The 14,763-nt window shown below is 41.8% G+C and overlaps 1 protein-coding gene across 8 annotated transcripts in view; it reads left to right on the top strand.

The window, feature by feature from the left end:
• HNF1B (HNF1 homeobox B) overlaps positions 1-14,763 on the top strand; it is a 176,133-nt gene that overhangs the window by 17,323 nt on the left and 144,047 nt on the right. For all 8 annotated transcript variants that reach the window (XM_067716480.1, XM_067716479.1, XM_067716486.1 and 5 more), the window contains exon 3: positions 3,001-3,134. The gene's annotated coding sequence lies outside the window, so the exon portion shown is untranslated. The remainder of the gene's footprint in view (positions 1-3,000; positions 3,135-14,763) is intronic.

Here is a 14,763-nt window from a genome sequence, read left to right as displayed (position 1 = left end):
AGGTAACAGTGCTGGCTACTTAGTTGGAACAAATGTACCACAGTAGGTAAGATGTTAACAATGGGGGAAACTGGGGGATGGACGTATGGGAATTCTCTACTATCTCAGCAACTTTTCTATACATCTAAAACTTTTAAAATAAGGCATTTATTTAAAAATTTTTAAATAGTGCCTTTTGATTTACCTCAGACTGGAACATTTATGAGATGTTTAATCACAGTGCCCATAACGTGGTAGGTGTGGAATAACAAGCATCTGAGAGAGGAAAGCAGGAACAGGGAGGGAGGGATGGACAGAGGAGAGACAGAGCAAGAAGACAAGGTGACACGGAGGAGGAAGACATCAAGGTACAAACTACAAAAGTAACTGTAACCATCCAGCCACCAATGACTGCACAAACAGAAGGTGGTACATTCAGAGTGGAGTATTATTGGCCATAAAAACGAATGGAGCCCTGATCATTGCTACACTGTGGATACACCTTGGAAATATCACACTGAGTGAAAAAAGCCAGACACAGAAGGCCACATTGCTGCATGATCCCATTTATGTGAAATGTCTAGAAAAGGCAAAACCACAGGACAGAAAGTAGATTAGTGGTTTCCAGGGATTGGGGGCAGGGGAGGTGGCAAATGACTGCTAATGGGCAAGGAGTTTATCGCGGGGCTGATGAAAATGATCTGCGATTAGATGGTGGCGATGGCTGCACAACCTTGTGAATATACTAAAACCACTGAACTGTCCCCTTTAAAAGGGTGAATTTTATGGTGTGAATTACATAATAAACTAAAACATAAAATGAAAATGTTAAAAAGTCAATACAACTTAGTCTCTTCCTTCAAGGAGCTCCGGGTGTGCTGGGGGAGACTGTTTCGGTCCAGGCAAATGTAAGCGTTTCCCCTTGTCTATAAGCTGCACGGGACAGGAGCTGTGATAGTTTTGTTTACTACTGATCCCAGCACCCAGCACAGTGCCTGGCCCCTAACAGGCTCTCAAGAAGTACTTACTGAATGAAAGATTGAGTGTGTGAAGTCCTACGACGGTTACAAGGTCACAGAGGAGACACTAAAGGTGCTCAGAAAAATCCAGGGTGCTCAGAAAATCCACAGGCTGTGACGTGGACAAGGTTGACCGTCCCAGGACACCATAAAGATTTTCAAAGCCCTCCCCTGTGACTAATCCATGTGACCCTGACTCACCAAGCGAAGTCTGACAAAGGTGCCTCCTTCCAGCCCACTGCCTACTCCTTCTCCCTGGGACCCCTTCCTCTGGATACCACAGACTTGCAGAAGCCTGAACCGGTCTAGACCAGCTCTGCTCTGCTCAAGGAGCTCACAGTTTAGAGAAAGAGGTGTATATGCGCACACTCCGCTTCTGATTGCTGTGTGCTGAGAAGGAGAACAGAGGCCAGTGCCAATGGCAGTAGGGGGAGCAGTTCATGAGCCTGGGGCAGAGGCAGGTCCCCAAAGGCTTCCCAGAGGAGGTGACATTTCAGTATGAGGGGCCTTGAAACACGAGGAATGGATTGATTCTGAAACGTGGTTTCTGGGTCGGTATATCTCCACTCTACCTTTCACAAATGGTTGTTTGTTTTCCTGTTCCTCCTTCCAAGGAGGGCTTCATAGATCCTTAGAGATAGCCCTTAATATCATCACCAAAGCCCCCATAAGACCCCCAACGTGACTCAGCTACCCAAAGGTAAGTGCCACAAAAAATGAAAACTGCCTTTTGACTTTCTTGAGCCAGAAGGAAGTGAATATTTTTGAAAGTCTGGTTTCAAGTGCCTTAATACTGGGCGGCTGAGCCTGGCAGTGGAGTGTCATTGACATGTGAGTGACTTGGCAGACCGCTCTCCGTCACAAGCCCGACCAGCGGGGAAGGAAATCTGCAGAACTATGCACTGTAGTCTTGGCAGAATATCAGAGCCGGAGGAGCACAGGCTTTGCAGTCAGACAAAGCTGGGTGTGAAAAACAGCCGTGCCGCTCACCAGCTGTGTCCTCTTAGGAAAAACCCGAGTGAACTTTTTGGCCAACCTAGTACAAATCCGGAGCTCAGTTTGCTCGTGTGTAATATGGCGATATAGTCCCCAGCCACCTTGGGTTGCTCTGAGAGTTAAAAAGGATAGTGTGTGCAAAGCATCCTGGTCAATAAAAGTCCCTCAACAAATTGCAGGTATTATTTTTCATTGTTTATACAATTATGTTATATAGAGACACCTTGTCAATGTGGAGGGTATTTGAAAAATTTCCATCCCCAAACTCCCTCTCACCTTCCAGTTTATTCTAAAACCTATTCAAAGAACAGACTGAGCTCTGGAATTTTCTCCTGGGCTAAACTGCCAATGGAGTTTCTATACCGTTTCATAGTGAGTATTTGTGATGAAATTACAGAACCACAGACACTGAATTGGAGACAGGGAAGCTCCTCTGCCTTTTAGCCTTGCCTGTAAAACAAAAACACAAACACAGCCTCAGTGGATATGCTGAGGATGAGAGGTTTCGTCCATAAAATATCTCAAGTTTTAAGGTGAAATCTGATTTCAGTGACCATCTCTTATCGTCTTCAGCATTGCCTATTGCACTCCTTTAAAGTAATACCATGTGGTTGTATAAACTCACATGATTTAAACAGGAGAAAAAGAGAAGGAGAAGGGGGAGGGGGAGGGAGGGGGAGGGAGAGAAAGAGGAGGAAGGGGGAAAGGACAGGCATTGGTGCTTTTAAAAACACCCCAGGTGATTGCAATGTGCAGCCAGAGGCCCATTGGATGGGGCCAATTCCCTTTGGCACCTACCCTATACCCTCTTGGTAAAATAGTAAACAGGAAATACTTGCTTCCTCAAGTCTCCGTACAGGCCTGGTTGGGTTTAATAAAATTGCACCAGCCTGACATTTATTGTACTTGATGGATATGGCTGGATGCCACACGCTTATTGTGAAGCATCACCAGGAACGCTGGGAACCACAACAGATCAAGGACAAGGCTGTGTATTTGCCTTTAGGTGTTAATGGAGGAGCCCAAGGCCTCAGCCCAGTGAGGGTTGCTGTTTAAACACTGGCTGATCTACCAGGGGTTTCAGATATTCACTGGACACTCTAAGCTGTTGACCTGATCACAGACACCACATCCAAAGAAGTAAGTCAAAAAAATTTTTTTAAGAATTTTTAAAGTTAAAGCCTAGTTGTTTCTTTTCAGCTTTCTGGATTGCTGCTTTCAAGTTGTTTCTTGGGGACGGTTCTTGGTTTCCTCTTTGTTCATGTAACCACTAGATGGTGCACATTACAAAATATTAGCCTGGAAGCAGGGCTGCATTTATCATTTTTGCAGTGACCAGAAGGGAATCAGAGGTAAGGTTGCCAGATTGAGCAAATAAAAATAGAAGACTCCCAGTTAAACTTGAATTTCAGGTAAACAAATATTGCATGGGACACACTTACACTAAAAAATTATTCGTTGTTTCTCTGAAATTGAAATTTAACTGGATTGCCTGTATTTCACCTGGCCATCTTAATCAGAAGGGACTTCAGGGAGTAAGTAGATAATCTGTGGCTCTCAGCTTTGTCAGATACTAGAATTTTTGGTGGCATACCTGAAGGGATCAAGAGACTCAAAGCAACATGAAACAAGCCAGCAATTATTACAACACAATCTCAACACCTATAGTGTGACACTGTCTTCAGGGTCCAAAGCCCTAATGGTTAACCCTCAGCTCCCTGATTTGCCCATGTCATTGTATGCATCCAGCTGTTCCTGCCCTGTCACACCTCTCATGTAATCAAGGCAAACTTCTGGAATACTCCAGCAAAGTCCGTTGCTTTCTTTGGCTTGAATGCAGCCTTACCCTATGCCTCCTAGCTTTTAAATTAAGTTGGACCTACATTACTTTGAGGCACACAATCTCAGTGTTCAATTTGACAGAGAATGGTGTTTGTCATTTGTAAGAAAAGCAAGTTTTACACGTTGAACAATTTGGTGGCAAACATGAAAAGTTTAGTGCCCATAGCAGACCTCCCTTGGCCAGCCTCAAGTTTGATGCCTCATCGAGAAGAAAGCAGGCACTGTACCTGCATTCTGAGTTCTTTCTTGACACAAATTGGCCAATCTCCCTGCTTGACCACAAGCTTTCTACAGGCAGGGACCATCTTTATAGCATCCTGCATAGAGAAAAGCTGAAGGGCAACCCTGAATACACATGCACTTGACGTCCCCTGAATCACTGTTGCACTCAATGCACTTTCCAGACAGACTGGTTGTCCCAGTTGTGTAATCCAAGCTGTGGTCCACCCGGTCTCCCTGCACGGCAATTGGGTCCCTGCAAAGAAGAAAGAAGGAAGGAAATGGAGAAGTTAGAGTTTGCAAAAGTGAACCTTAAAGGCTACCCAGCTACAGCCCACTCTTATATCTGACTGTTCTCTGCTGAGGGGGAGAGGAAGAGCTGATCGTCAGAAATCTGTCTCAAACCCACTCTTAGGATCTAGTTTCTTCCCTTGCAAGATGATTGCTTGCAGGAGTAGATACATGGGAGAGTATATAGGTGACACAAGCCATCCTTTTTTTCCCATCACCCCCCCCCAACACTTGCCTAGATCTGTTTCCTTTGAACAGCTTTATTGAGATACAATTCACATATTTAAAGTATACAATTCAATGGTTTTTAATATATTCACAAAGTTGTATAACCATCATCACAATCACTATTAGAATATTCTCATCACCCCAAAAAGAAACCCCCTACCCACTAGCAGTCTCTCACCACTGCTCCCACTTTCCACCCCCAGCCCTAAGCAACCATTAATCTACTTTCTGTCTCTACAAATTGACCTGCTCTGGACATTTCATATAAGGGGAGTCATATAATGTGTGGTCTTTTGTGTTGGTTTCTTTCACTTAGCATAGTGTCCTTCAGGTTCCTCCATGTTGTAGCATGTGTTAGTACTTCATTCCTTTTTCTGCTTTTATTTTATTTATCCATTCATCCATTGATGGGCATTCGGCTTGTTTCCACTTTGGGGCTATTGTGAATAATGCTGCTATGACCCTTCATGTACCAGTTCACAATCCATTCTTGACTCTGCTCCAGATCTTGTGAAACATTGAGAAGGGTCAACTCTCTCTTGTTTCTAGAAACTCATTCAAAGTAGAGCAGTCCCATGGAGATGTTGCCTCCACCATAAGAACAAAAAGAGAATATTCATTTAGCTGGAGGAGAGGGGACCCCCGGGGGCCAGGGACCTCTTCTTGGTAGATTCCTGACAACTTATGTGAGCTCATGGGCTCTGAGAAGTTTGGAGAAGATCATGAGGTTTTCCATCTGCAGAATGGGTACATGATCCCTTTGCTTCCTCCCAGCAGCCCCTCATTAAGACATCCACATCTAGTGAAATTTGGGTCCTAAAGTAACACCATATTTAAACAGCCTCATGGGAATGGTCAGACAGTGACATGTATGGGAGATATCCTGAATTCCTTAGGTCAACACATGGATAAGGGTGAACAGGAAAAGAGCCTGCATTTTTCAGATTTTCCTCACAACCCTCAGGGCATAAGGGTCCTGGAGAGGAAGCTGAGCACTCCTCCGGGGGAGGGGAAAGGAGGAGTCAAGATTGACTGGAGTGAGTCACCCTTACTCCCCTGCTGAGAGGCTCCTCCGACCCCGGAACTCTGTCCATCTTCCTGGATTCATTCCACACACCCTACTGAGCACCTTCTGTGTGCCAGGTGCTGCAAATAAAAATGCCATATCGCTTGGCAAGTGAGGAAACTAAGACTCGAGTTCCCAAGACAACATAGCAAGTGATGCAGCAGAAATTTTAACAGAAGCAAGCTGACTACAGGGAAGCCATTACAGAAACTTCAACAATGATGAAAATAATCTCCTACTCTCAAGGAGACTGTAGTGAGGAGAACAGTAAATAAACAAAAAATTAAATAGACACAGATTTGTACCACAGGTGAGTAACACAGAGAAACCCTGGGGTAAAACCGAGGGGACTTAAACCAGTGGTGGGAGGAGGGGAACACAAGGTGGTCAAGGAAGTTCCCCCCAAGATAATGAGGTTTGAGAAACAAGGACGAATCTACCAGGGAAAGGAGGGGAAGAAGGGTTTCCTTGCAGAGAGAGAGCAGCAGATACAAAGGCTCCAAAGTGGCAAATATTGTAGCTGTAAGAAGTCTGTAAACAGTCAATGATTGGAGCAGAGGGTATGAGCAGCCATCCAGCTTGGTGAGTGATGGGCAGGGGTCAATAACAAAGGGACTTTCCTATCACACCGGAAGTTGGATTTTATTCTGAAACTTATGGGAAACCATTGGAGGGTTTTAAACTGAGGTGGGGAGGGAATCTAGAACTGTACCAAGTTTACTTGGGCAACATTGTGGATCACAGATTGGAAGGGGCACAGGCAGAAGCTACAAATACTCACAAACCTTTTTCAAAGCTGCTGGGGTCTGCAGAGTGTTCTCCAGGGAAGTCGCACTGCTCTCACGGTGGGGTATCCCTCCATGGTCTTCCTGGGTCGGCTCCTGTCGTCCTCTTCTTGTCCTCACCTTGTTGGAGTAGACTGCTGTGTAAAAATCCTAAGAAAACTTGCTTTATAGGTAAAATTTCTGAGTTCTTGTGAGTTTGAAATGTCTTTATTGTGCCCTCACTCTTTTTTTGTTTTTTTAAAAATTTTATTTATTTATTTGTTTATTTTTGGCTGTGTTGGGTCTTCGTTGCTGTGCTAGGGCTTTCTCCAGTTGCTGCGAGCAGGGGCCACTCTTCATTGCGGTGCGTGGGACTCTCACTGTCGCGGCCTCTCTTGTTGCGGAGCACAGGCTCCAGACGCGCAGGCTCAGTAGTTGTGGCTCAAGGGCCCAGTTGCTCCGCGGCATGTGGAATCCTTCCATACCAGGGCTCAAACCCGTGTCCCCTGCACTGGCAGGCGGATTCTCAACCACTGCGCCGCCAGGGAAGCCCGCGCCCTTACTCTTTCCCTCAGAACTTTTAGGCATTGCTCCACTGTCTCGTGATGATTGCAGTCTGTTTCTTTCCTTTGATCTCACACTCGAAAGAGTGAGCTTGTGCTTCTCATCCTCTTGAGCATTATACTTCAGCTCTACCAGCCTTCTTGTCGTTCCTTGCACATATCAAGCCACCTACGACTTGTTCCCTCTTCCTGGAATTTTCTCCCCAACTCTGCTCATGGCTGGCATCATTTCATTAATCAGGTCTGACCTCAAATGTCAGCTCTGAGAGGCCTTCCCTTACAAACCTAGCTAAACTAGCAAATACTAGATGTGCAAAAAAGATTTATCAAATTAATTTAAAATGATTAATTAATTAGTTGATTCTAACTAGGATTCTGTGGGAATATTTTAGAAAGGAGCTAAGTGTTTGGACTAGGCCACATTTGCAATCTAACTCATTTTCAGTTGGCTATGTATATGGGAAAAAAATGAATCTCTAAGTCCTACCTCATACAATACAGAAAAACTTATTCAGGTGGCTTATAAATCTAAATATAAAAGAAAAACTGATAAATATTCTAGAATAAAACAAACTGTCTTCATGGCCTTGGAGGATTCTTTTCCTTTTTTTAATTATATTTTTATTTTTGTCTGTGTTGGGTCTTCGTTGCTGAGCGTGGGCTTTCTCTAGTTGCGGTGAGCAGGGGCTACTCTTTGTTGCGGTGCGTGGTCTTCTCACTGTGGTGGCTTCTCTTGTTGTGGAGCACGGGTTCTAGGCGCACGGGCTTCAGTAGCTGTAGCACGAGTGCTCAGTAGTTGTGGCTCACGGGCTCTAGAGCGCAGGCTCAGTAGTTGTGGCGCACAGGCTTAGTTGCTCTGCGGCATGTGGGATCTTCCCGGACCAGGGCTCTAACCCATGTCCCCTGCTTTGGCAGGTGGATTCTTAACCACCGCACCACCAGGGAAGTCTCTTGGAGGATTCTTAAACAGGACACAAAAAGTACTAACCATTAAAATAAAACAATAAACTGGACTAGATTAAAATTTAAAACTTCTATTCATTAAAAGACACCATTAAGAGAGTGAAAAGGCAAGTGAGAAAAGATATTTGCGATATACAATACACAAAGGACTCATCTTTAGAATGTACAAAGAACTTTCACATTTAATAAGAAAAAAGGAAGACAACTCAATAGAAAAATGGGCAAAAGGCTTGAACAGGCACTGCACTAAAGAAGTTACCCAAGTGGCCAATAAACATAAAAATAATGCTCAATTTCACTATTCATCAAAGAAATGCAAACTAAAACATAATGCAATACCACTATGCATTCAGTCTTAGTCTGTTCGGGCTGCGGTAACAAAATACCATAGACTGAGTGGCTAATAAACCACAGAAGTGTTTTTCTCACAGTTCTGGAGGCTGGGAAGTCCCACAATGTAGGCACAGATTTGGTATCTGATGAGGACCCACTTTCTGGTCCATAGACTGTGCTTTCCAGCTATAACCTCACATGATGGAAGAGAAGAAGAATATCTCTGGGGCCTCTTTTATAAGGGCACTAATCCCATTCATGAGCACTCTGCCCCCATGACCTAATCACCTCCTAACGGCCCCACCTCTAAACACTATCAAACTGGGGGATTAGGTTTCAACATATGAATTTTGGGGAGACACAAACATTCAGACCATAGCACTTACCAAAATGGCTAAAATGAAAAAGAGAAATGATACCAAATGTGGGCAAGTGTGTGGAGTTTCTCAGGCTCTCATAGTCTGTGGTGGTTATGTATACTTATCAACCCCTTTGTAAATAGCCACTAAAGCTAAGCACATGCATATCCTTTGACTTAGCAATTTCACTCCTGGGTAAATACCCAGGGGAATTGTGTATATATGTCCTTTTGATGATGTTCATCAAAACATATTTACCAAAAGAATGCTCACAGCAGAACTATTAGTAATAGCCTAAAATGGGAAACTACCAAAATATCCCTCAACAGTAGAATGGATAAATAAACTGTGACATAGTCATAAAATGGAATACTATTTAGCAATCAAATGTGAAAATTAATAAAGGGAAACCTCACAAAAGTGGAGTCAGGAAGCCAGAAGGGGAGGCTTCACCTACATACCTCTCCACGTCAGTACAGATCCCAACAGGAAGGGGTGTATTTTGCATCTTCAGCAGGAAGTTGACACTAATTTACTACCACCAGCAGGAGAAGGAAAGATTTTCTCCTTGACTGGCAACAGCTCTGCCAGTGAGAGATTGTCACAGCCCAGCCAATGAAAAGCCATTATACTTTGAACTCCCAGTTTCCTCCAATGGACTTTTTGTTTATAACAGACCCCTCCCAGCTTCCCCCTTTTCCTCTATAAAAGAGTTTCCTCTGCTTTATTGGACTCGCATGTGGTTTGCCATAGTTACACGTCCCAAATTGCAATTCTTTGCTGCTCTTGAATAAACCTGTTTTGCTGGTAAAATAACTAGCTGTTTTATTGTTTTACGTTAACAGAGAATAAATGAACTATTGTTATGTGTGAAACATGAATGAACCTCTTAAACATATACTTAGTAAAAGAAGCAATACACCAAAGATTTTATATTCTATGATTCCCTTTATAAAAAATTCAAAAACAGGCAAAATATATTAGTTATCATTGCTTTCTGTTGGGGTGGGTGGATAGTAAGGGACTGGATAAAACTGGGAGAGGGCACCGAGGGGATTCCTGGGATGCTGGTAGCGTTTTAGCTTTTGATCTAGGTGCTGGTTACATAGCTGTATTCACTTTGTACAAATTCACCAATCTGTACATTTATGATTTGTTCAGTTTCCTCTATATATGTTATATTTCAATTAAAACTTTGCTAAAGAATTGTTGTAGGGATTAGATAAGATAATAAATTAAAGAACTCAGTTCAGTGCCTATGACCTGCACCCGTTAATTTTTTTTTTTAATTAGCAGTAATCTATTTATTTATTTATTTTGGCTGTGTTGGGTCTTCGTTGCTGTGCGCTCGCTTTCTCTTGTTGCAGTGAGCAGGGGCTACTCTTGGCTGCGGTGCGCGGGCTTCTCATTGCAGTGGCTTCTCTTGTTGCAGAGCACGGGCTATAGGCACACGGGCTTCAGTAGTTGTGGTGCACGGGCTCAGTAGTAGTGGCTCACGGGCTCTAGAGCTCAGGCTCAGTAGTTGTGGCGCATGGGCTTAGTTGTTCCGTGGCACAGAGGATCTTCCTGGACCAGGAATCGAACCCGTGTCCCCTGCATTGGCAGGCGGATTCTAACCACTGTGCCACCAGGGAAGTCCCCACCCATTAAATGTTAATTGTTAAATTTCATAGTATAAATAGTGACCAGTGACCATGATGAACCAAAGTGAGACACTCATTTAGCAGTACAAAAAGTAAATTTTAAAAAAATGGGCTCTACCCATTAAGATGGCCATAATCAAAAACAAATACAAACAAAGCTAGAAGATAAGTGTTGGCAAGGATATGGAGAAATTGTAAACCTTGTGCAGTGCTGATGGGAATGTGAAATGGTGTAGCTACTGTGGAAAATGGATGGCAGTTCCTCAAAAAATCAAACATAAAATTAGCATATGATCCAGCAAGTCCACTTCAGAGTATACACTCAAAAGAATTGAAAGCTGGAACTTGAACAGATATTTGTACACTGAAGTTCAAAGCAGCATTATTCATAATACCCAAAAGGTGGAAACAACCCAGTATCCATCAACAGATGAATGGATAAACAAAATGTGGTAATACACACAATGGAATATTATTCAGCCTTAAGAAGGAATGAAGATAACAAAAGAACAAATATTGTTACTAAAAAATAAAATCCTCTCCCCACTGCTCTGCAATATTATCTTTGTCATAACTTAGTAAATTAAGTGACCTATATGTGTTGGTCTGGTTTTAGACTATTCTATTCTATTAGTCTATTTGTCTATCCTTGGGCCAAAATGCCACACTGTCTGAGTTACTGTAGATTTACAATCGGGCATGTTACATGGTAGTGTGATCCTTCCTGCTCTGTTCTTCTTCAAGATTGTCTTAGCTATTCTTGGCTCTTTGTATTCCATATATATTTCAGACTCACTCTGCTTATCAATTTCCATTTTAAAATGCTGGCTGGAATTCTGATTGGAATTGCATTGAATGTATTAATCAATGAGAGAATAGCAACCCTTTGAACTAGGAACTATTATTATCCCCATTATAGAGATGAGAAAACTGAGGTTTGGAGAGCTTAAGTAACTTGCCCAAGATCACATGGCCGGAATTTAAACCGCATGCTGCACTTTTCCATGTCTGACTTAAGAGCCTTCACATTGAACCATTCCTTCCAAGTAGACTGAAATATTTCTACTACTTGTATCACCACACATATATTAAGCCTCTGAGGACAGAGATTATATCATCCATGTTTGTATCTCCTTAGCTCCTAGACAGTGCCCAGGACTAAGAAACTGCTCAGTAAATATCTATTAAGTGATTTGTTAAATGAGTGAATAAGTAAGAGAGTGAATCACTAGCTTCTGAGAGCATAATTATATGCTGACAGCTAAATACATTTGTATTTGTCCCTTAGATACAAACATCTGAAATAAACAAATAAACATCAATCAAAGCAAATTTTTTTGGTTACATTTTAACCCCTGAGGGCCTGAGTCTTACCACAATAACTCAGATCCAATGTAGAATTTTGTCCCTGAAGATGACATCAAAGGATAAGTGTTGGTTGGGAGCAGTCATGTTCCTTGACATTCACCTAACTGCCATTTGATTTCCTCTAAGCCTCTGTCCAACTTGTTCTCATTTTGATCCAACTGTTATGACTGAATTGGAATAACAGCTGCAGTGCCATATGATTGACGTTGCTAGGTACAAGGGGAGCTTGTTGGATTTGGACTGCTCTGCATCACTTCTCCTCCCTAACATCACCCTAGTTTCCTTTATTGGAATCATCTCTTCTGCACCAAGCGTAGTTTGGTGGGTCCTACCTACTCCTAGCTATGAGGTGAGCAGGTGACCCAAGCTTGACCGATCTGATGTTTTTTCCCTGGGATTGGAATTTTCAGCAGAGAGCAAATAAGCAGGGAATGGCTGCAGCACCATCTCCACCTTGGCCGGCACTGATTGGGCAGCTCCTCCAAGGGGGTCACTGCTGAGGTTTCCCAGCCATGATTCCCAGTCTCCTTCAAATTTCTTTTCTGCTTAAGTTGGTTTGAGCTTCAACAAAAAGATTTCTAACTGATACAGAATCTAATGCCAGAAGTGGGATATTGCAAGGCTACAGGGAGATATTTGGGTGAAGGGAAAGAGTTGATATGAGAATTTAGTAATTCTTTTTTATGTCCATAGTAAACTATGTAACCCGTTGCCTATTAAGCCTTGAGATTCAGACTGTGTGCTTCCTGAGGCTTCAACATTAAGAATACTGTAAGAAAATTTCAGATTTGGAGTGCTCTGAGAACCTCTTCAGCAAGATCTTCCAAGAAAGATCAGATTAATTCACCCACAAGTAAAAGAGGGAATATCTCTAACTGTCGCTACTATCCATGGCATTAGCCAAAAGCAAATAAATCGGAATCCCATTAACTTTTTAAAAAAATTTTATTGAAATATAGTTGATTTACAATGTTGTGTTAGTTTCAGGTGTACAAAAAAAGTGATTCAGTTAGACATATATATTCTTTTTTAGATTCTTTTCCATTTTAGGTCATTACAAGATATTGAATATAGTTCCCTGTGCTATACAGTAGATCCTTGTTGTTTATCTATTTTATATATAGTAGTGTGTATCTGTTAATCCCAAACTCCTAATTTATCCCTCCCCCGCCCCTTTCCCTTTGGTAACCATAAGTTTGTTTTCTATGTCTGTGAGTCTCTTTCTGTTTTGTAAGTAAGTTCATTTGTATCATTTTTTTAGATTCCACATGTAATGATATCATATGATATTTGTCTTTCCCTGGTTTACTTCACTTAGTATGTTGATCTCTAGGTCCATCCATGTTGCTGCAAATGACGTTATTTCATTCTTTTTTATGGCTGAGTAATATTCCATTGTGTATATATACCACATCTTCTTTATCCACTTATCTGTTGATGGATACTTAGGTTGCTTCCATTCTTGGCTATTGTAATAGTGCTGCAGTGAGTATTAGGGTGCATGTATCTTTCCAAATTATGTTTTTCTCCAGATATATATGCCTAGGAGTGGGATTGCTGGATCATATGCTTACTCTATTTTTGGTTTTTTAAGGAAACTTCATACTGTTCTCCATAGTGGCTGCACCAATTTACATTCCCACCAACAGTGTAGGAGGGTTCCCTTTTCTCCACACCCGCTCCAGCATTTATTATTTGTAGACTTGATGATGGCCATTCTGACTGGTGTGAGGTGATATCTCATTGTAGTTTTGATTTGCATTTCTGTAATAATTAGCGATGTTGAGCATCTTTTCATGTGCCTGTTGGTCATCTGTATGTCTTCTTTGGAGAAATGTCTATTTAAATCTTCTGCCCATTTTTTGATTGGGTTGGGTTTGTTTGTTTGTTTGATATTGAGCTATATGAGCTATTTGTACATTTTGGAAGTTAAAATCCCTTGTTAGTAACATGATTTGTAAATATTTTGTTCCATTCTGTAGGTTGTCTTTTCATTTTGTTAATGGTTTCCTTTGCTGTGCAAAGGCTTTTAAGTTTAATTAGGTCTGATTTCTTTATTTTTGTTTTTATTTCCATTACTCTAGGAAATATTGCTGCAATTTATGTCAAAGAGTGTTCTGTCTGTTTTCCTCTAGGAGTTTTATGGTATCTGGTTTTACATTTAGGTCTTTAATCCATTTTGAGTTTATTTTTGTATATGGTGTTAGAGAATGTTCTAATTTCATTCTTTTAAGTGTAGCTGTCCAGTGTTCCCAGCACCACTTGTTGAAAAGACTGTCTTGTCTCCATTGTATATTCTTGCCTCCTTTGTCATAGATAAATTGACCATAAGTGTGTGGGTTTATTTCTGGGCTTTCTATCCTGTTCTGTTGATCAATATGTCTGTTTTTGTGCCAGGACCATACTGTTTTGATGACTGTAGCTTTGTAGTATAGCCTGAAGTCAGGGAACCTGATTCCTCCAGCTCCATTCTTCTTTCTCAAGATTGCTTTGGCTATTGGGGGTATTTTGTGTTTCCATACAAATTTAAAAATTTTTTGTTCTAGTTCTGTAAAAAATGCCATTGGTAATTTGATAGGGATTGCATTGACTCTATAGATTGCCTTGGGTAGTACAGTCATTTTAACAATATTGAGTCTTCTAATCCAAGAACACAGTATATCTTTCCATCTGTTTATGTCATCTTCAATTTCTTTCATCACTGTCTTATAGTTTTTGGACTATTAACTTTTTAAGGGCATCATTTTGCCAAAGAAACCTCAAAGCTGGCCTACAGTGGTCTGTGAGAGTTATCTCCAGGCCCCCAAACTCACATCACAGGAAGAGAGCTGCTAAAACAGTGCAGCCCCCAGAAGAGGCATCCTTCATGATGTACGTGTCATATGGTCCATGAAGGACAATTCACGGAAGAGACAAGCAGGAGCCACAGAGGGCAAAGGGGAGCCTTCCAGAGGGAAGAACTGGGGAAGATATATACTTGCTGCTGGAGCAGGTCGTCCATGTAGTTTCTGGCAGAATATGAAATGTACTATGTATGGACAGATGACCATTGAGAGTTGTTTCCTGTTCTTTTCTTTTCCAAATGAGAGTTTTTAACTGCAATTACCCTGTCTCTCTCCATTACAGTTTA

This window comes from Pseudorca crassidens, chromosome 19 (assembly GCF_039906515.1).
Source record: "Pseudorca crassidens isolate mPseCra1 chromosome 19, mPseCra1.hap1, whole genome shotgun sequence".
NCBI lineage: Eukaryota > Metazoa > Chordata > Mammalia > Artiodactyla > Delphinidae > Pseudorca > Pseudorca crassidens.
Note: the sequence above shows the minus strand (reverse complement) of the source record. Positions and strands in the feature narration are given on the sequence as shown.